The following is a 23,133-nucleotide window of genomic DNA, read 5'->3' on the forward strand; positions in this document are numbered from 1 at the left end:
ACGAACTGTAAGTTTCGAGTAATTCTAATGTCTTTAAAGTCTTTAGTAATGATGTTTCTTGTTTTGCAGGGTTCCGGCGATGGCGGATGACGGGCTGAAGTGAGTTGAAGATGGAGCCCGTGTGATGAATAGAAGCGCCTGGAAGCACGTAAGTAAGCGCTTGTTGCCTGCTTCACGATGCGCTCTAACTGTCTTTTTATTTTGCAGGTACAAGTTCGGAGCGGCTGCAGGGTGCCGGAATACCCACTGGGTTAGATGTGGAAAGGAGTAATGGAACGTGAGTATTAAAGTTCCCCAATGTCTTTAAACGCACATTGTTTTGTCTTTCAGATGTGGGATGCAGCGCCGAAGGCCTCCGGAGCGTGCAAAGAGTTGGTAAGCTTTTGTCTTTCAGATGCCGGAATGCAGTGTGAAGACCTCCGGAGCGCACAAAGAGTAGGTAAGCCTTTGTCTTTCAGATGCCGGAATGCAGCGCGAGGCGTTGGTGACAGCCGATGGACCAGGTAAGTGAAGAGCTGTCACTGAAGACCGTAATGCTAACCTGTTCTTTCTTGTCTTTATAGGTGTTGCTGAAGACTGGATTTAGGATGGTAAGCCTTTTTCCTTAGGCCCAGGATCAGATGCAGAAGACACGATGAGCGTTCTGCTGCAGAGGATGCAGAATAACGCAAAGCAAGATTCATCCATCGGGTGTGGTTTAAATAGCCTCCTGTAGGGCTTAGGTGTCTCCTTCCACAGCCACGCCTAGGTAAGAAAAGAGTTCCTGCTTTCCAGAAGAGTTCCAGTGTTCTGAATCTAGGGAGTGGCTCCTGCCCCACCCAACAGGAAAAGTAGTTCCAAACAGAAGAGGATCAACTGGCAGGCAAGTAAGCAGCATGGTCTGCTGCAGGTAAGTCCACCCAAGCATTATGAGCCCGGCGCTTCCAGCGCTGGGACTGGGCATATTTATGAGCCTGGTGCCACTGGTGCCAGGACTGGGTCCAAAAGGTCCCAATTGGGACTGGTTGGCACTCGGAACCTGGGTTATGGATCTGCTTCCAAGGGAGTTGAGAAAACCCTGACCTTTTGGAAGCAGAGATCATGACAGTACCCCCCCTCAAGGCCCCTCCCAAACCGGGCTTCTCCGGGGGTTTTGGCTTGTCAGGAAATGTTCGGTGAAATCTTTTGATTAGGCGAGGAGCGTGGACATATTCAGCAGGTTCCCAGGATCTCTCTTGGGGGCCGTAGCCTTTCCAGTCAATTAGGTAAAATAGTTTAGATTTGGAGATCTTGGAGTCCAGAATGCTTTTGACTTCAAACTCGAGTTCTCCATCAACTAGGATAGGTTTTGGAGATTTAGTTAGTCGGGTTTGAGGTTGCACAGGTTTTAATAGAGAGACGTGGAAGACCGGATGTATCTTCATGTGCGGGGGCAAGTCCAACTTGACCGCTACTGGGTTTACTATGGTAGTGATGGAATAGGGACCAAGGTATCTTGGGTTGAATGTGCGTGGCCCTTTTAGAGGTAGATATTTGGTGGATAACCAGACTTGATCCCCTACTTGATATTGAGGGGCTTCCTTCCGATGTTGATCTGCTCCTTTCTTGTATTGTTCTTTAGCCCTTTGAAGGTGAGAAACAGCTTCCTTAAAGGCTTTTGTGATTGTAGAATGCAGGTAGTCTACTGCTGGTGTTTCAAGATCTTGGAGGGGATCCAACTCCGAGGTTCGAGGGTGACTGCCGTACAAAAGAAAAAACAGGGTTTTCCCAGTTCCCGAATGGACAGAGTTATTGTAGGCATATTCGGCTATCCAAAGGATGTCTTTCCATTAAAGAATCGTGATAACAAGAGATTACTTTTTTCTGTAAATCTGTGCTGGGGAGGTTCGTGGAAATACAATAAGTTGTCCTTTACTGCAAAGTCCTTTCCCTGCAGATGCCAATTCTGTATGTCTGCTGGAGTTACAAGTTGCCTGGCTTTATCCTTAACTTCCTCTATGGATTCTGTGGCGATTACACCCAGAATTCTTTGTTCGGGAATGATTGGTACAGGTTTAGGGTTGATCAAGTGTTCTTCCACTCCCATCCGAGAAAGGGCATCAGCTTTACCGTTCTTTGTACCAGGTCGATAGGTAATTATGAAGTCAAATTCGGCAAAGAATAATGTCCAACGGAGTTGTCTAGAGGATTGGGCTTTTGCGGTTTTCAAATATTTCAGGTTTCGGTGATCCGTAATCACAGTAACGGTGTGTCGGGCCCCCAGCAGATAATGCCGCCAAGCCTTAAAGGCAGACTTGATAGCCAGAAGTTCCTTGTCAGTAATCGTGTAATTGATTTCAGGAGGCGAGAATTTGCGGGACCAAAATGCCACGGGATGCAACTGATTGGTTACCGGGTCCTTTTGTGATAGAACTGCCCCCATGGCAAGGCTTGAAGCATCAGTTTCCACGATGTAGGGGAGTTCGGGGCCAGGGTGTTTTAAGATTGGTGCAGAGATAGAGGGCGCTAGAGGGCCATCCAAGATGGCCGCCATGGCCTGAGCTCCCGCATATGCCCCGCATCAATCCTTAACAATCCTGCTGTTTCCTGCACTGCACAGCCCCAACCCCTCGTCGCCTGACCCTCTGATCTACCCAGCTGCCGGCCAGTGGTTTCCCGACGTGAAACGGCCTCTCTGGACCTGTTCAGGACCCTTGGGGCCTTGGGTCCATGCCCCACACAGCTAGCCCGCCGGAGCAGGAGTCGCCGCAGCCCACGTCCAGCCGGCGGCCCGTGGGTGCCTGCGCCGTGCCCCCGAGGGAGAGCCGGATCCAGAGCGCGGTGCCCCCCGGGCGTCGGCGAGTAACGGAGGCTCAGCGGAGCGGGTCGGACAGCCGCCTCCCAGGCGCGCGGCCTACATCGGCGCCCGCCCGCCAACTCGGCGGGGCCCCCCCGGCGTTCCGCCGGAGCTCGGGGAAGAGAGGCCGGAGGACCAGCGGGGGCTCCGGTGCGAGGCGGGGAGCCCTACACTGCTGAACCACCGAGGCAGACGACGCCGCAGACCACATCCAAGCGCGGACCGAGCCCTGCTGGAGCGCCGGGTCCGGTGCGCGGCACCCCCGTGCGGGGACGAGCGACGGGGGATCAGAGGAACGAGCCATCAGCCGCCCTCCAGGCGTGTGGCCTACACCGGCACCCACCCGCCGCCCGGCGGAGCCCCCCGAAGTTCCACCGGAGTTCGGAGGAGAGAGACCAGAGACCAGCAGAGACACCAGGTACGAGGGGGGGTTCGCGCGCCGCGCTGAAGTTGGCTCCGAACCGGCCACCATAACTAGTCGCCACCCACATCAAACCAGATCAGCCCCGAGAGCTCACAGAACACGATCCAAAAAGCGGGGCTCCATTTGTTTTTTGAATTACAATCCGCCCAGCACCGAGCAACACTCCTACCCACCCCAGACTTTACAAATACAGCGGCTCTCGCTTAAAGTGCACAGGCTCCACAGCAGAAATGGGGAAAAGCGACAAGTCACAGAGGAAATTAACCTTTGAGGGTGGCGTGACACCTAGATCCCACGTCCAACGGGAAGACCAAATGCCCGCTCCTAGTGGTTCACCCCCGACAGAGCCAGAGGGTAATCCATGTGAAATAAAAGAACTCCTTTTAGACCTGAAGGCAGGCATTGGTAACCTGAACAACAAAATGGATGGTCTCGCCTCCAAAGTAGACCTACTGCAACACCGCATCGATACTCACGCAGAACGCCTGACCGAGGTCGAGCAAAGAGTGTCAAATCTAGATGATGGCACATCATCCCTCTCAACCAAAGTTTCGCAACTCGAAGTCCAAATGAAGGCAACAATAGCTAAATGCGAGGACCTTGAAGGGCGTTCAAGGAGGAATAACATAAGAATCGTCGGGGTGAGGGAACATCAGCCGCAAGGTAGAATGGAGGAGTTCGTGGAGTCGCTCTGCTCATCACTCTTCGGTAGAGATGCACTGTCTCCAATGTTCATAGTTGAGAGAGCGCACAGGATCCCATCGATCCGGCCGGCCCCCGGTGTACCGCCTAGACCTATTATTGCCAGGCTGCTCAATTACAAAGACCGAGACACTATCCTCCGCCTGGCAAGGGAGAAAGGCGAGCTACTTCATGATGGGGACAAAATCCATGTCTATCCTGATTTCTCGCCCACGGTACAAACCCAGAGGAAATCATTCACCGCCATCAAACAAAGGCTCCGGGCCAATCAATTACCATACTCGATGCTCTTTCCCGCACGGCTCAGAGTGCAGCATGGGGAGAGGGTCCACTTTTTCCAATCACCCGAGGATGCACGCTTGTTCCTAGATCAGATGGGCTGCCCGGACCTGAATCCCAACCGTCCCAGGCCCCAGAGAGACAGAAACAACAGGAATCCGCCGTAACTCGGGGTGACCGGGGGCGAAGTGAAAACTCGCAAGTAGATACGTCAGAAACAGGCTCTACACATAGTGATTTAATGCGGGGCAGGGAGGCTTGGTAGGCCCCAGGCGCCCCTAGCACAGCTCCAGTTTACCCCCCAGGGTGCACTCGGCTACCAGTAGGTCCCTAGGCTGAGTCCCTCGGGGGTACAGTTTATACAGCGGAATGGTTTCCAAATGTTACGCTGTTGGGTTTAAAGGGTTTAGGTGGGATCTCTCTGTGGGCCAGTTGGGGGTTGCCCACCCGAAAGAGGGAAACACCAGGGGTGTGTGGGGGACTGTCCACGTATGGTGCCCTCAAAGTTCATCAGGAAAGTTCTGCGCCACCAGCTCTCAACCCCCCCCTCGCGCCCCGTCTCCTGGGCAGATTCCAGTGTCGCCTATTCAAGCAACTTACAATGCTATAAGCAACAGAGCCAACAAGCCTCTCCACGGTGCCTCTCCACAACCAACTGCAGTAAACGAAAAGCAGACAATTAGAATGCCTTACCCGAACCATTCAACGTTTTAACATGGAACATTAGAGGCGGCAATATTCCAGCTAAAACCAGGAAAATTCTCCAATACCTTAGACGGCACGACATTGACGTGGCTATGATCCAAGAGACCCACCTTCTACCGGAGAGTGAGCACCAGTGGGCCAAAAGTTGGGGCTGTCAGAGATATTACTCCTCTTACTCTACTTACGCCAGAGGAGTCGCCATACTTATACACAGAAGGTTGAGCTTCCGCCTGATACGCATGGCAAAAGACACGGAGGGGAGAGCCGTCATGGTGAGCGGGATCGTAACCGGACAGAGGGTGACCTTTGTCAACTCCTACGCTCCAAACACAGACGGCCCTGACAATTTTGGATGGGTACTTACCCAACTCTCCAAGCAGGACCCTGCAACCATTATCTGGGGGGGTGACATGGACACTGTTCTTGACCCACTAAAGGACAGATCAAAAGCTTCACCACTGCCTTCCACCAAAGCCGGCCTACAAATAAAAGAGATCTGCAACGCCTTCAGCCTGATAGACATCTGGAGGGTCTCCAATGGCGACTCACGGGAATTCACATTTCATTCACCTGTACACAACTCGAGCTCACGTATCGACTATCTCTTCATTTCTGCAAACGGCCCCCTGGCAGGTGATCGATGCTGTATACATCCAAGAACTCTCTCCGATCATTCCCCTATCGTCCTCAACTTAAAACCAGCCGCTCCGACACCACCGTTGCAGAGATGGCGCTTCAAGAACGGCGCACTAAGGGATGAAGTGTTTGCTTCCGAACTAAGAGACGAGATCATGGTGTTTCTTGACGCCAACGCTGGCTCAGTCCCATCCGCAGGCACACTCTGGGAGTCACTGAAATGCTTTATTAGAGGAGTCTGCCACGCCAAGGAAAATGGAATCCACAAGCTCATCAAACGTGAGCTCACAAACAGCGAAGGGAAGCTAAAGAACCATGAGCGCCTAGCCATTAACGGGGCGGATCCCAAAATAGCAGCAGCTCTGAAGGAGGAACTGATAAAATTCAACCTCGCAGCTGACCGTGAGGTCAAATTCCTGAATCGTAATAGTCAAGCTCGTCAGTACGGAGAAGGCCAAAAGCCTGGGGCCCTTCTAGCAAACTTACTCAGGGCCGACAACAGACTTGCTCACATTGAGTCGATTCGGACCGCTACGGGCGAGACAGTCTATACCGATGAACAGATAGCGGAGGAGTTCAGAGTCTTCTATCAAGAACTGTATAGTGCTAAACTCGACAAGTCTCCGGCGGTTCCACTGGAGTACCTGGAGGACACGGAACTCTACTGGGTCGAGCATTCCCTCCGAGAACCTCTAAATGAAATGATCACGCAAGGAGAGATCTTGGAGGCCATTAAGTCCCTCCCCAGCTCCAAAGCGCCAGGACCCGACGGACTGACGGGGGAATTCTACAAGTCCTTCGCGGGAACCTTGGCCCCCCTCCTAGAGGCAGTATATGCGGAGGCGCTGGAAAAAGGACATCTGCCCCCGACCACCTGTGAAGCAAATGTTATTCTACTACACAAGCCTGGCAAACCACCAGAAGACTGCTCTTCATACCGACCAATATCTCTCCTCAATCTAGACAATAAAATACTTGCCAAGGTGCTGGCCAGGAGGTTGATGCCATTAATGCCTGCCCTTGTTCTGGCAGACCAAGCCGGCTTCATTCCAGGCCGCAACACGACGTTTGGCCTTAGGAGAATGTTCGGAGTCATGGCCGCTCTAGATCCATCACTGCAAGCTGTGGCGGTGCTTCTCGACGCCGAAAAGGCATTTGACTCGGTCGAGTGGCCCTTTCTGTTCACGGTGCTGTCTAGAATGGGCCTGGGTGCCCGATTTATTAACATGGTCTCTCTCCTGTATACCAAGCCCTGTGCCAACATTATTGTTGGTACAGCCAAGTCAGCCCCAATAGTTCTGCAACGAGGTACGAGACAAGGCTGCCCTCTGTCGGCCCTGGTGTTCGCCCTGGTGATGGAACCTCTGGCCTCCAACCTGCGGGAACGGAGACAGCAGAGGGGACTCATCATAGGACCCCACAAGCTTATCATCTCACTCTACGCCGATGACGTAGCACTATTCATCCGAAATCCGGAGGAGAATCTCAACCCAGTCATGAGGGAAGTCATCAAATTCGGGGCAGCGTCAGGATTGAAAATCAACCACTCAAAATCGTCGTATTCCCCCTAACACCAGCCACGAAACAGTTCCCAGACGACTTCAACCTCACATGGAAGTGCTCCGGAGTTAGGTACCTCGGGATACAGCTATCTCTAAAACGGCAGGAAGTGTTCCGAGACAACTATGAAGTGGTGGTCAAATCACTGCAGGACAAAATCTCTCGTTGGAAATCTCTTCCGCTGACCCTCTGGGGCAGAGTCTCCCTGGTGAAGATGGTGATTTTACCCAAACTATTATATCTCTTCAACAACATCCCAATGGCGCTACAACAATCCTTCTGGAAAAAATTGAAAAGCCTGGTCCTTGAATTAATCTGGGCAGGTAAACCAGCGAGAGTGGCATACTCCACGCTAACACTTCCAGTCACCATGGGGGGTTTGGCTCTGCCGGACTTGGAAAGATACTATTGGGCGGCCCAGGCACAGTTCCTCAGCCATTGGTACGCCTCCCCAGCGAGCCGACCTCATGTACAAGTGGAGCGAGCCCTTGCAACACCTAACTTCCTAACTGCAATCGTCCTTAGTCAATTGCCGGTTCCCAGCGCCACGATGAACGTGATGCTCATAACGTACAAAGCCTGGAAGACGCTGGCCCAGAAACTGGAGGTGCAGTTACGGTACTCCCCACTCCTACCCATCAAGTTTATTCCCGGAGTCCCGCTGACCTCGGAGACGGTGTTTCACAAGTGGGTCGACAAATTGAACATGCAAACACTGGGGGATCTCTTTACAGAGGAGGGGTTTCTAACGCCACAGCAGGCAAAAAGTAAAGGAGGAAACACGGCACTGGACGTATTCATCTACTTCAGAACTCGCTATGCCATGCAGACTCTACTACCAGACTTCCCTAGTCAGCCACCAACGTGGCAATTACTACACAACGTCATCCAAGCACAAGGCGAGGGCAGGCTGGTTTCACAGATCTACAAGGCCCTCACCCCTCACATATCCGTCGCCAAATCAGGTGCAAAGGCTAGATGGGAGAAGTCATTACAGATTAAGATTTCGGATGAAGACTGGCTCTATAGCCTGAAACAAACTCAAAAAGTGGCGCTGAACTCACGCCTTAAACTCATCCACTTCAACTTTCTCCATCAAACATATCACACACCTGCAAAAACAAACAAGTACCACCCAGACACAGAAGCGAAATGCAGCAGATGCGGGTTAATCTCTGCAAACTTTACTCATCTAGCTTGGGAGTGCCCCGAACTCTCGCCTTTCTGGAAGCAGGTTCTACAGACGACAGCGGCGGTCGTGGGAGAACCAATACAACCAAGCCATACAGCGGCCCTGTTGGGCATGACCAGGCTGCTCTCCGCGCCAATAAGGAAGCTGGCGGGGGTAATGTTGACTCTGGCCCGCAGGAGGGTGGCCATGGCATGGGGCAGAGGCCCCCCCCCATCGGCTCTCGCCTGGCGCAAAGACTTGCTATATTACCAGGATGTGGAATCGGACTTTATTAAATTACTCCCGCTGCACGCCCGACCTCCAGACATCTGGGGGCCATTAACCCTGTTCTTGATGGCCGAAGCGGCTGAGCACACTGCTGCATCTTCAGACTCGGAGGACTCCCCCCGGTGAAGTCTGGCTCAGGTTATTTCCACACACTCGAAGTGACTGCTGGAGGGGGCACTATCACGTATAAAGAGGACACTGGTTCAGAGGGACGGAGCTAAGGGGGGTGGGGGGGAGGGGGCAATGGGAGGGTTCTGGGTCCAGGCGCAAAGTTTAAGTCCACCCTAATGTAGGTGTGAAGTTGTATCGTGAATTAAATACCAAAAATAAAGTTTGAAAAAAAAAGAATGGTGCAGAGATAAATTTAGTCTTCAAATCCTGGAAAGCTTGTTCCGCCTCGGTAGACCATTCAAAACGTTTGTTTTTCTTTAACAAGGCAGTGATGGGCTGGACTATTCGAGAGAATTCGGGGATAAACCTGCGGTAAAAGTTAGCGAAGCCTAACATGCTTTGCACACCTTTTACGGAGGATGGTGATGGCCATTTGAGAACTGCATCGACCTTCTTTGAATCCATACGCACTCCGCCAGGTGATAATATGAATCCCAAGAATTCAACTTCAGTCACGTTGAAAACACATTTTTACAACTTAGCGAAAAGTTTGTGTTGACGCAATCTTTCGAGGACCATTTTCACGTGTTTCCGATGTTCAGATTCCGATGAAGAATAAACGAGGATGTCGTCAATGTAAACAACAACACACACATCTATGAGCTCTCTGAGGACATCGTTCATAAAATATTGAAAGGCGGCCGGGGCATTGCAAAGTCCGAAGGGCATGACCTGATATTGAAATAGCCCATACTTGGTGCAGAAGGCCGTCTTCCATTCATCGCCCTCTTTTACTCGTACCAAGTGGTAAGCTCCTCTAAGATCCAGCTTTGTATATATGCATGCTTTTCTGACTTGGTCCAGGAGTTCAGGGATCAAAGGTAACGGATATCTATTCTTAACGTGTGATCTGGTTCAGGGAGCGATAATCTATACAAGTTCTAAGGTCTCCTTCCTTTTTTGGAACAAAGAACAAAGCTGAAGAAGCAGGGGACTTGGAAGGACGAATAAACCCATTTGCCAGGTATTGATCCAGGTATTGTCGAAGGTGAAGGTTCTCAGGCTCGGTGAGGGCATAAATTCTACTACAAGGAGGAGTAGATCCAGGTATCAGGTCTATCTGGCAGTCATAAGACCTATGAGGAGGTAGAGAGTTAGCCTGATCCTTCCGGAAAACATCTTGGTATTCTAGGTATTCGGGAGGTAACTGGGGAGTCTCTGAAGAAATTGCCGCCAGTGAAACACCAGGTGGAGGGTGACAAGTAGAGACACATTCTGGAAACTGGACCGTTCTTGCTCGCCAATCGATCAGAGGATTGTGTTTCTCTAACCAAGGTATTCCTAGAATAATCTGAAACTGAGGGGCCTTGATCACATCGAACACGATCTTCTCATGGTGTCCATCTTGACTTACTAGCGTCACCTCTTGAGTGGTATGCGTTACTGGCCCGGAGGCTATCTCCGTACCATCCACCGTAGTAATGACGTCCTTTACAGCCTTGGGACAAAGAGTTAGATTCATCCTCAAAACCATTTCATGATCCACATAATTGCCGATGGCACCGCTGTCGACGTAAGCTTCAATTGCATGTAATCGATCCGGATTATCAGGGTTAATGAGGATCATAGGTATCACGAAATGCGAGGTCACGGAACTGGTTTTCACGCTCGGCAAGAGGACCTCTATTCTTGTCGGGCGAGGTCGTTTCCCTGCTCAGAGTTTGTAACTTTGGTAACTGCAGCTCCTACTGCCTTCTTGGCAGGTTTCACCGGACAGTCTCGAAGAAAGTGCCCTGAGTTTCCGCAATAGAGGCATAATTGCAACTGTTTTCTCCGTTCCCGCTCCTTTTGTGTTAGAGGACCTTTCAGACCCCCTATGTGCATGGGTTCCCCGGAGTCTACTCCTTTGGAAGGAGTTGGCGGTTTGGAAAATACTCGAGCATCAAACTTGGAACGATCGGCCTTCCTGTTCTGCAGTCTGTGATCTATTTGAACGACTAAGTCTATATAGTCCGAACAATCTTGTGGGGGATTCACTACTTGGGCTAACACATCTTTGAGCTCTCCACGTAGACCTCTATAAAACAGCGTAATCCTTTTGTCCTCAGGCCATTGAGTTTCCACTATCAGTCTGTTGAAAGACGCAATATAAGCCAAAAGGTCTTGATTACCTTGTCGCAACGAAAGAAGCTCATTGTCCAAGGCCTGCCCCTGTGAATGTCTTGCGAACAGTTTTTCCATACTGAGCTGAAAAGCTTGAAAATCATGGAGGACCGGATCATCTTGATTTACTAGAGGGATCGACCAGTCTGCCGCATTGCCACTAAGGTACGAAAACTACTTTAGCTTGATCAGTTGGAAAGGCTGCTGGCCGGCATAAGAAATGCAACCGGCACTGATTGATAAATACTGTAAACCTCTTTGGGTCACCAGAAAATCGTTCGGGCAGAGCCAGAGGTACATTCCCAGGTAGGTTGATCTGCACTGGATTCATAGAGGATGTAGAAGGAAGATTTCCCCCAGATGCGGGTAACGGGGTCTGTCCGGCTTGTGACTGTAGCAATTGTCTAGCTAGATCATCTGTTCGCTCCTTGGAAATAATCAGTTCCCTTCTTAGAGCGTTCGTTTCCTGACGGGCTGCATGCACTTCTGCCCTTAGTTCCCCAAGTAACTGGGCTAGCTGGTCGGTATCCGAGGTTTCCATAGCGCCTGGACGGGAGTTTTGTGGTAGGCTTTGCGTTCTGTAACGCTCACCTGATTCCCGTAGAGGCGCCGGTCTTGACTGGGCGTATACCGTATCTTCAAAGGTGATGTGTAACACACGGCTGGCTCTTTGGGCTGGACCTCTGTGCACTGTATGTCTGACTCGAAGGGTAAGATGTCTGCAGATAGAAAATATGGGATTAAGGAACTGGGTTATTGAATGTCTCTCTCTTCTTCCCTTTCTCTTCTCCTGTAGAACCCCAAAGGTTAACGCTCTCACCTTAGGTAAGTGAACGCCGTGCTCTCCATCTGCCTCGGGGCAGGGTGCTGTAACCAGTTTCTTCACTGGATAAGGGGAGCAGGCTTCTTGACTTCAGAGGACTGCTGTCCGTCGTTTACTGCACGAACTGTAAGTTTCGAGTAATTCTAATGTCTTTAATAAAGTCTTTAGTAATGATGTTTCTTGTTTTGCAGGGTTCCGGCGATGGCGGATGACGGGCTGAAGTGAGTTGAAGATGGAGCCCGTGTGATGAATAGAAGCGCCTGGAAGCACGTAAGTAAGCGCTTGTTGCCTGCTTCACGATGCGCTCTAACTGTCTTTTTATTTTGCAGGTACAAGTTTGGAGCGGCTGCAGGGTGCCGGAATACCCACTGGGTTAGATGTGGAAAGGAGTAATGGCACGTGAGTATTAAAGTTCCCCAATGTCTTTAAACGCACCTTGTTTTGTCTTTCAGATGCGGGATGCAGCGCCGAAGGCCTCCGGAGCGTGCAAAGAGTTGGTAAGCTTTTGTCTTTCAGATGCCGGAATGCAGTGTGAAGACCTCTGGAGCGCACGAAGACTAGGTAAGCCTTTGTCTTTCAGATGCCGGAATGCAGCGCGAGGCGTTGGTGACAGCCGATGGACCAGGTAAGTGAAGAGCTGTCACTGAAGACCGTAATGCTAACCTGTTCTTTCTTGTCTTTATAGGTGTTGCTGAAGACTGGATTCAGGATGGTAAGCCTTTTTCCTTAGGCCCAGGATCAGATGCAGAAGACACGATGAGCGTTCTGCTGCAGAGGATGCAGAATAACGCAAAGCAAGATTCATCCATTGGGTGTATTTAAATAGCCTCCTGTAGTGCTTAGGTGTCTCCTTCCACAGCCACGCCTAGGTAAGAAAAGAGTTCCTGCTTTCCAGAAGAGTTCCAGTGTTCTGAATCTAGGGAGTGGCTCCTGCCCCACCCAACAGGAAAAGTAGTTCCGAACAGAAGAGGATCAGAGGCTCAACTTGCAGGCAAGTAAGCAGCATGGTCTGCTGCAGGTAAGTCCACCCAAGCATTATGAGCCCGGCGCGTCCAGCGCTGGGACTGGGCATATTTATGAGCCTGGTGCCACTGGCGCCAGGACTGGGTCCAAAAGGTCCCAATTGGGACTGGTTGGCACTCGGAACCTGGGTTATGGATCTGCTTCCAAGGGAGTTGGGAAAACCCTGACCTTTTGGAAGCAGAGATCATGACAGGGGCCCATACCAGGTCCCACATGTAACCCTGCTTATTTTGAACTTTAAAAAATGAAGCTCGAATTAGAATGCTAACGGTTCTTGGCCCAATCTGAAAGAAACATAGAGCTCGAGTTCAGACGGATGAATGCCCAGGCTGAGCAGAAGCAAGCTGAGTTAAGGCTCAGGGAAATAGAACTTAATCACGAGTTAGAGATGAAAAAGTTGTCTATAGAAAATGCTTCTCTCTCCTCTGGTTCCTCTAGGAGCTCCAGTCCCAAAAGACCCCGGATGCCGAAGGAATTAGTGGGTATGTATGAACCGAGATTGGATGTGTTAGATTGGTTAAAACTGTTTGAGTACAATCATGGGCTCCAGGACATCACCGGGAATGATTTACTTCCCTGGTTGTTCTCTAGGCTCCCCCCTGTTGCGACTGATGTGATAATGGAGTTGGGGGCGGCGGATAAGACGGATTACGAAAGTGTGAAACTAGCTTTGATAGCTAGATTTGGGAAGACCCCTTCCCAGTATCTTAAGAGGTTTAGAACCCTCAAAAAGCATGATGGTACCCCTTGGGCTACCTGGGTGAGTGAAGGGTTGAAAAACTTAGAGGGATGGATTAAGGGTTACAAAGTGAACACTTATGAGGGTATGAAGAACCTTTTTATGTTGGAGTCGATTTATGATGCCTGTTCTCCTGAGCTCAGACAGCACTTGGCTGATTCGAAGGAATTGGATTCCCGGAAGCTGGCTTAGGCTGCTGACTTGTGGGTTGCCAACAGGGCTACTCACAAGGATTCTGGGGCAACTCAGAAAAAGGATGAGGGAAAACAGCCTAAAACAGACTCAAAAGAGAATTTGAATAACTCAAATTCCAAAGAGGGACCCAAACAAAACCAGAAGGGTAAGCCACAAGGAAAACCGCAGCAGAATAGTGTATCTTCTGGTGCCAAACCGGAAGGAGGTCCGAACAAGCCACCATTCCAGAAAGCATTTGGTAAATGCTTTGTTTGTGGCTCAACTGACCACGTGAAAGGAGATCCCAGATGTAAGGGTAAACCTTCAGGGGTCCAGCTTGTCTCCTTAGCCTTCGCTCCAGAGGAGGAAGTCCAAATGGCAAGTGGAAACTTTCTACTGCTAGCTGACGAACCCATTGGAGTCTCAGCCAGCGTTTCTTTAGTATTTCTGGGGTTGTGGGAACAACAGAATTTAGATGTCTATAATTTTATCCCTGATAATACTAAAGAGTATTATAAAGACAGTGTCCAGGTGAATGGTCAGGAGACTCCTGCCATTAGGGAAACTGCGGCCAGCATAACTGTGGTGGATAAATCGTTTTTTCAGGCTGAGGATGTTGCTAAGGCACCCAAACGCCTCACCAATTTAGCTGGAGGGCCTGTGCAGATGCTTCCCCAATTACCAGTTCTCATCCAGTGTAACAACATGACTGTGAAGATACCTGCCAGCATACAGAGTGAGGTACCAGGACGCGTACTGTTGGGTAACAATTTGAAAACTCTCGGAGTTGTATCGCATACTCCCAGACCTCCTAGTAAACGGTTACAGGAGCTAACCAGACCTGCAAGAGAGAGGACCATGCGCGGTACTCTCCAGGAGATGATGAAGAAAGAAGTCACTCCTGCTCCACTGGAATTGTCGGCCGCTGTCTCGAAGAAATCGGAAGCAAAAGGGAAACCTAAGACTTCTGTCCCGAAACCAGCCTGCAGCATTCCAGTGCAGCCAACAAGAACTTCCCCGCGGTTGTCCAAAGTTACACCCGTAACTCCACCTCCAGCTGAGGCTGAGAGGGAAGTACAACCCTGTGTGGTTGAATTAGACTCTGAAGAAGAGCTAATGGAAGGCCCGGAACTCATTGGAGATCTGGATCCTGTTGACCATCCTGAGCTGCAGTCGTTACTGGCAGAAGGTGGACCCACCTGAGGGATGTTTTGCAGTCTCTTGGATGAGCCAATCTGACCATAAAGGCGAGTAAATGCCAAATTGGACAGAGTAAGGTAGTCTATCTTGGACATGAGGTAGGAGGTGGAGAAATAAGGCCTTTGCTCTGTAAGATTGAAGCTGTGCAAAACTGGACAACACCTACTACTCAAACCCAAGTGAGAGCCTTCCTAGGCCTCACTGGGTATTACAGGAATTTCATAGAGAACTATGGGACTATAGCTTCTCCACTGAATTTCATCTCCTCGCCCATATTTCCTAAAAAGGTTAGATGGAACGAGGAGTGCAATCAGGCTTTTGAAAACCTGAAAAAGGCTCTTTGCCAAGCCCCAGTACTAAGAGCTCCTGATTACCGCCAACACTTCATTGTGCAGACAGATGCTTCAAATGTAGGAATAGGTGCCATACTCAGTCAACTGGATGGGAAAGGTGGGGAGCACCCCATTTGCTTCATCAGCCGCAAGCTGAAGGATCCTGAAAAAAGGTGGGCAACAATCGAAAGAGAGTGCTTTGCTATCGTGTGGGCTCTGAAGAAGTTTAGGCCGTACTTGTATGGTTCTACTTTTGTCATTCAGACTGACGACCAACCCTTGAGATGGTTAATGCAAATGAAAGGGGAAAACCCAAAACTATTGAGATGGTCGATCTGCCTGCAAGGGTTTGATTTCACCATTGAGCACAGGTCAGGGTGTCACCACCAAAATGCTGATGGTCTCTCTAGGATGTATGTCATCGACTAGAGGTATGAGATTCATCCAGGAGTGGATTAAATCCTCCTGTCCCTTAGTCTGGGGGGGCGAGTGTTAGGGAGAATTCTCTGTTTAGGCTGAATTTCCTAACCTAGTGAGTCCCCCAGCAGCTTTGCTGGATTTCTGGAGTTTGTTTTTTCCATCCTGCCAAGAGTGAGACTCTTTTTCTCCCACTCTTGGACATGAATGTGTGTAATTCCTTTGAATGTCAATGTGTTCTATGGGCTATGGGGTCTTTTACTCCATAGGGTCTCATATGTTTTTCTATGTGTGTTACAACGCACCCTATGTGCTGTAGCACTGGGGTGTCCTAGCGGACCTCCATCATAGACTCCATACCCGGGGACTGACTACTCTCTCCCCGGGCATGTAAAGTCACCATTGGCTTTACTAGACCTAAATTTACTAACAGAACTAGTACAAACCATCCTATTGTGGACGTACTAGTAGGGGTAATTCGATTACTCCTGGGTCTGTTATTCGAGGGGGCACTGTCCATTCCCCTCTCGTCGAGTTTTGGCTGGTGGCAGTGGAAACTACTTGTTATATTCGACCCCGAATATAACCCTATGGGATTCTTCCTATTGTTGGAGATTGATACTTCTTTTCATTAATCTCTAACATACCACCGGTCAACTTATCTTAAACAAGTCTATCGGATGGTATTTTCTGCCAGAACTCGGTTTTTAAAATGGCGTCTGTGTTCGTCTCTGTGACTCCTAAACCAAAGGTTGAGCCCTTTTTTTCCACTTTTGGCGGGCTTCTGTACAGAGACCCTCCAAAGTGGTGCCATTCTGTCTGGGTTACCACAGGGGTGTGGGAGAGGGTTTAGGCACCCTGGACCGAGTTGCTGGGCCAACTCCGGTCGCACTCTGGTGTGATTGGCCCAAGTGGTGAGCCTCCCCGCTCACCACTTAGCGTGTTTTGATTGACAGCTAGGCTGAATGAATGAGGGTTTTCTGCATAAAAGCAGGGCTTTTGGGACTAGATCTTCAGAAGTCACCACAGGACCTAAGAATCCGACGAGGGTAAAGCTGAGCCGACCTGCAACGACGACACCTCCGGTGGAGCCCTGCTGAACCGACTCACCACTTCCCAACAACAGAGGAGATCTCCCTGCCGGAGAGTCTCTTCCCCTGTCTGGTGGGAACAACCAGTCACCTTTGCTTTTTCTTCGCTCCAGGACGCAGTGGTCGAATTGCCTGTGCAGAGCACCTCGGCAACCGGATAGCCACTACTCCTGTGCCGCGACCAAATGGTGGTGCCTTGTGATGGAGCACTCCGCGGCTGGTCTCTTCCCTGGTGGTGCACCGGACTTCACTTTTCTTCGACGACGAGATCATCTCTACTCTTGGCAAAGACCCGACGTGCATCCACCACCAGGAACAACTGCCCCTGCCGGAGTTGACTCTCCACAAACAAGGTACCGTACCCGCCTGGCTTCCCTTTCTGCCGGATAGAGTGAGGTGTCTGAATCCTCGCCTTCCATTGGGTCGCTTCCAAGCGTTCGCTAACTTTCTGTTCTGAACTGGTCCAACCTTTCCATAACAATTTGCGATAAAGACTCGAAGCGCATTTCCACTGAGACACTTTTGGGACATATCGCTCTCTGTCTGCAAATAATTGATGCCGGTGAACCTAGACTTGTCGAACTATTGTTAGGGGATTGATCTTTGTCTTCGTATAGTAATTGTGATTGTTTGCCGTATTAGTGCCAGAGTGTTTTCTATAGATGTGTTGTTATAAATAAATACCCTTATATCTTTACACCGAAGCCTTGTTCTGTGTTTGCTTGTTCTACTGTGTAGATTGCCCTATATTGTATACTCCACATACTGCCTAACTCTTCTTGAGGGAAGTCTGACTGCTCAGCCACAGCTACCAAGTGAATCTGTGTGGTACAGACTGCTACCAAGTGGGTTTACTGCCAAACACCTGTAGTCCTAAATCTGTTGCAGTGGTCCCAGAGGGATCTGCACAGGTTTCCGCCTAACAGGCCCTAAGCCCAGAGGCCTACCGGGGGATGTCCCGGTGTCACGGTGCGGCAGTCCAGCCCTGCAGAATATGCACAGTCGGAAACAAGTTAAAGGTATCCTAAACTTCCAGAACTTCTGACAAAGCACTCAGTAGTGATCGTTTATATGAGTTTTTGTTCCTGTGAGTAAAGCCTTTGAAGCAAAAGATTATGTTTTTGTTTCTCCAGCCCTCTAATGGATCTGGGCACATTTTACATCCACATTTTTTTATCCTTGGCATTGTGTTGAGTCACCACTTTTTGGAATGTCATATGGTAAGTCTGGGTGACAGTTCCTCCATTACCAGGCTGTTGCTGCCTACTGGGTTGTTGAGGAGCATCCTCTTTTCCCTCCCTGTGGGTATCAGATGCAGTTTCTTGGGTATTTTGGTTTTGTACCGTTTCTTGGTCCATGGCTTCAGCATTGATTTGTAACAATGTTTGAATAGCTACCTGTGAGATAGTTATGACTGGTTTCTTAATTAAGATATCCCTCCCTATTGTCTTAAACAAGACAGAGATGATATCCATACATTTCGAAATGTGTTCCATCTCCATCCGCCTAGGATCCCGCATTGTTCACATCTCGTATGATAATCTGCAACTGAAGCTCTCATTTTATTTTAATGCTTTACTATAAAGGGAAGCTGCCCTTCTCTGATTCAGATGTTGTTGTGGGGTAGTACTAATTTCAGGTTGGTATTGCCACTGGACTTGCCGCTGATGCATGCCGACACACCTCAACATTGTTGCCCTTGTTGTTACTATCCTTACCCCCTAAAAGCCCAGGTAGCGATGTAGACGTTACTGTTGCCATCTTATTGCTCTGTTTATGCACAAGTGTTACAATGCTCTCCATTTTTAAGTGCTCAAATAGGTCACAATACCAAGGAGATTCTCCTGGTGACCTCATGCAGTCCCCTCTCTGATGACACCAATGAATGCCGGAAGGGCAGCAGTAGTTGGTCCTAGGATTGGACCTTCAGGATTGGACTTTTAGAGGAACCAAAAGATCTGATCTTATAGCACCACCTATGCTTGAAGACCTCCTGAAAAGGCCACTATCCCCACCGGCCATGCCATTGTCAACCACACATACCACATTCTCTACTAGTGCATCCAAATCAAAAGTGGAATCAATCTCAGCATTCTCTGTGTAAACCTCCCCTTGTGTAGTTTGGTTGAAGCCGTTTTCCTCATAGACATGGTCAATACAGCATTCTAATTCCTACAAACACTATCTATCCGTGGACGCACTAGTGGCATGGAGGGCTAGCTCCATCCTCAATGTCCATCCCCCTACAGGTGGAGTACATAGGAGGGGTGGGACATGGTTAGAGGAGTCTAGAGAGACCAATGGTTTTTAACCCCTTCCTTGGTTATTAACTTCCTGGGTTGTTAAATAACAGACCCTTCTCTCTGTTGACTCATTTGGAGGTGGAAAATCACCTCCCTTGATATTGAGATTGAGAATATCAAGGGCAATCTCATTCATTGCATGCCTTTCTAGCTTCTCCAGAGGGCATTGATGAATTTCCTTTTGGCTGTTGAGGGCCAACTTAATTGTGGACTGTGTGTTTTTACTGCCAATTGTCATAGGGACTTGCTTGGCCACTTGCTTGGCCACAGTTCTACCTTTTTTTTGCCAGCATCAAGTAAAAGCCTTTTGGTACTGCTTTTATGACCATACTGCTAGGAAATTTAGCAATCCTAGTGTACTAGTTTCACAGAATACTACTTAATACTACTTAATGGCTCTTGTTACTTGGTACTCAGCTCGGCAGCCCACCGTCAACAAGAGCAGGATGAACCCCACGGCCGCACACTGCTGCCGAGTCTCCTCTATGGCCCACGCCGGACCTCTGGTGCACCCAAAGTCACCATCGTTGTCAGCAGTCACGGGCCAATGTGAGAGGGCATTACAGAGTTGCAAGAAATGCCTTGCGGAAATCAGGAAGAAGGGCAACGACCCATTGCGGCACTCAAGAACCCCAGCCCACTGCAGATCCCTGCGGTTTGGATGGACATACAATCTCTGCTTCTCCACACAGCACATGCTCTTTCCGCACGAGTGGAAAGGACCTACCGGTGTCGAACCGCACTGCTCTGAACAGCGCACAACGCTAAAAGCATGAGCAGCCATTTCCAAATCTTTAACCCCATTCACTTAAATGATCTACATGAAAAGAAAGAATAGGTCATCTCTCATAATCATTGGGCAGGTAGGATGAAATGTCCTCTGCAGTGCATTTACTGAGAGCCCCAGAACACTAGCCAAACCGGGCTCCATTACCGGGTTCCTGCAATGGGGACTTACCATGTCATTCCGACATAGGAGGACCCGGTAAATCCTCCTTGCAGGAACCATTCCCCATTCCCATTGAGCCCCCATAGGGCTCAATGGGAATGGGGAGGGAGGTAACAACGCGCACATTACAAGTGTCCCATTGTTACCTCCCTCTTCCCCTCGCGGGACCCGGAAAAACGTCTGGTTTTACCAGACGTCTGATTCGGGTCCCGAAAAGGGAAACTCGTAATCAGCGCTCCCGTAATGAAGGGGGCCAGTCCCGTACCAGCCCCCTTCATTACAGGGGGCAAGGGTCGTGGGTGATTACTTAAAATATTGAATGAAAAAGGAAAAAAGTGCACAATGTCGAAAATGGAAAAATAAATCACAAAATAACACTTTCAATACAGGTGCATTCTGAATTGTTCAACAAGGTCTGGTCAGAGGGCTGGAGGTACACAAAAGGAGGATAGGCTCAGGAAATGGTCAAATGGCATTTTTGTAGATGATAGGGGTACAAGAAGGAAATTGGAGCCAATGAGGCTCTCCCCATATCCCCCCCCCTACTGTTATTTAAATCTCTGCACTTTTTTGGGGTAAAAACATTATTGAATTCAATGTTTTATCTTGTACAATTTACAATGTGTTGTCCTATATCTGTTTTTAATTTTTCATTAAATCATACCTATATTCTATATATGTTTCTCCGCAATTTCATGTCACTGAGAGCAACCCTTCATTTAATGTACGTACTTAGTCCATATGCCGCATAAGGCTCCTCCTCTAATGGATCTGGAGAACTGCACAGTGGCCAAGAATTGTGTCCATGGAAACGGTGGGAATTGGTTGCACACACGAGACCTCCAAACATCTGCACACAATATTAGACTAAATTAAAAGAAAGACTAATAGCATCTGACATTAGAACAAGCTCGAAAGTGGGCAAATGCTTTCAAGTAGAACATGGTCAGAGAACAGTGCGACTCAATTACAAGAGCGTGCCCCTACCCACATGCACTGCCACAGTGACCGATGTTACTGTGCGATAACCAATGCCTCGGATTCTCATCGGTTTTCCTATGCAAGGGTCATTGTGTGCATTAGAGAATTAGAAAGCACATTTGCCGCAGCTGAGTTGTTGATGGATGACCCCTGTGCATGGCGTTGTTGTTCTCTTGCAGCAGCATAGAGAGATCTCGGAAACTGTGGTTCATTGATTAGACCTCTCCCCCCAGCCTCCCAACATTGACTCTGTCTAAGAGTTACTGGACCTCTTAAGCTGGCTCGCCATGGTTCACATTAGTCATGATTTTCCTCGCTGGGGTGTATCCATCGTGTATTTTCCACTCCACTTCATCCTGATTACTGTATGTTCCTCTGAGTTAAACCATGCCACTTAGTGATAATCCATTTTTTGAGATGAGCTTTTATCCATTCCATTAAGCCTGAATGATTTTATTTTATTTTTTCTGGAGGGTCCTGTTTCCTTTTGCCATATTCAGCATTTCTGACATAGGATGGTTACCGCAAAGGACTCGAGGTTGTTGTGTTCAGAAATGTAATTTCAATGCAACAACAGTTAGATGTTCTCGCACACTTGGAATAACACTCGTGTTCCCTTTCCCTTGTGAGTCGAAATCACCAACATCACATTATTCATTTCATTTTACAATTACAAGGCAAGCATTACTTTTGTAACAGGTGGCGAGTTTCCCCGTTTTTCATGCGTGTACATGAAGGTCAGTGTGGGAAAAATGCACTTATCTATGAATCTGTTTAGTTCTAATGTCTACCAACATTCACACTTTCCTTACGGTGTGTGTGGGTGGGAGGAGGGGCTGCGTCTTTTTTTCTGAAGATAGCTGTAACCGTGTGTTAGGGAGAATTCTCTGTAAAGGCTAATTTCCCAAACCTAGTGAGTCCCCCAGCAGCTTTGCTGGATTTTTGGGGTTTATTTTTTTCTCCTGCTAAAAGTGAGATTCTTTTCTTCCCACTCTTATACATGATTTGAGGTGTTCCTTTGACTTTGTATGTGTTTTATGGGCTATGGGGTCCTTTACCCCATAGGGCTTCATGTGTTTTTTGGTATGTGGCTTACACAGCACCCTCTGTGCCGTAAACCAGGGGTGTCGTAGCGACCCCCAAACATAGACTCCATACCTTGGGACTGACTACTGTCTCCCAGGGCATGTAAAGTCACCATTGGCTTTACTAGTCTTAAATTGTGAACAGAACCAGTACAAACCATCATATTGTGGACATACTGGTCGGGGCCCCGGGGTCTGTTGTTCGAGGGGGCACTGTCCAGTCCCTCCCGACCGAGTTTTGGCTGGTGGCAGTGGATACTACTTTTTATATTCGACCGCGAATATATTCCTATGGGATTTTCCCATTGTTCAAGGCTACCACTTTTTAAAATAGCCTTGAACATACCGCCGGTTTATTAAATTAATATAAATTCACTGGTTGGTATTTTTTGCCGAAACTTGGTTCCAAAATGGCGTTTGTGTTCGCTTCTGTGACTCCAACCCAAGTCCAGCCCTTTGTTCCACTCTTTGGCGGGCTTCTCCACAGAAGCCTCCAAAAGTGGTGCCACTCTGTCTGGGTACCACAGGGGGTGTGGGAGTGGATTTGGGCACCCTGGACTGAGTTGCCTCAGCAACTCAAGTCACACTCTTGTGTGATTGGCTCAAGTGGTGAGCCGCCCGGCTCACCACTTAGCATGTTTGAGTGACAGCTAGGCTGAATGAATGGTGTTTTCTGCATAAAAGCAGGGCTTTGGGGACTGGAACTTCAGAAGTCACCACAGGACCTAAAGAATCCGAGGAGGGAGAAGCCGAGCCGACCTGCAACGACGACACCACCGGTGGAGCCTTGCTGAACCGTCTCACCACTTTTCCCGACGACAGAGGAGATCTCCAGCCCAAAGAGTGTGCCTGTCTTTTCGCCTTCCTCGACCATCTTGTGGCCGCCTTGCCCGTGCAAGCACTCCGGGCAACCGAAATACCACCGTTTACCACTACCGCGAAGAAAAGGGTAGTACCTTGTAACCGGGAAACTCTGCGGCTGGTTTCTTCGTTGGCAGTGCAACGACCTTCAGCTTTCCTCCACGTCGAGACCTCCTCTTCCTCTGGACGAAACACTGACTTGAACCCGCTGCCAGGAACAACTGCCCCCGCTGGAGCGTTCTTCCCATTTTCAGGTACTGTGTCCCGCCTGGCTTCCCTTGCGACAGCTCGTTCGGGGTGA

The sequence above is a fragment of the Ambystoma mexicanum genome, chromosome 3p, assembly GCF_040938575.1.
Source record: "Ambystoma mexicanum isolate Mex_15411 chromosome 3p, UKY_AmexF1_1, whole genome shotgun sequence".
In the NCBI taxonomy this organism is placed as follows: domain Eukaryota; kingdom Metazoa; phylum Chordata; class Amphibia; order Caudata; family Ambystomatidae; genus Ambystoma; species Ambystoma mexicanum.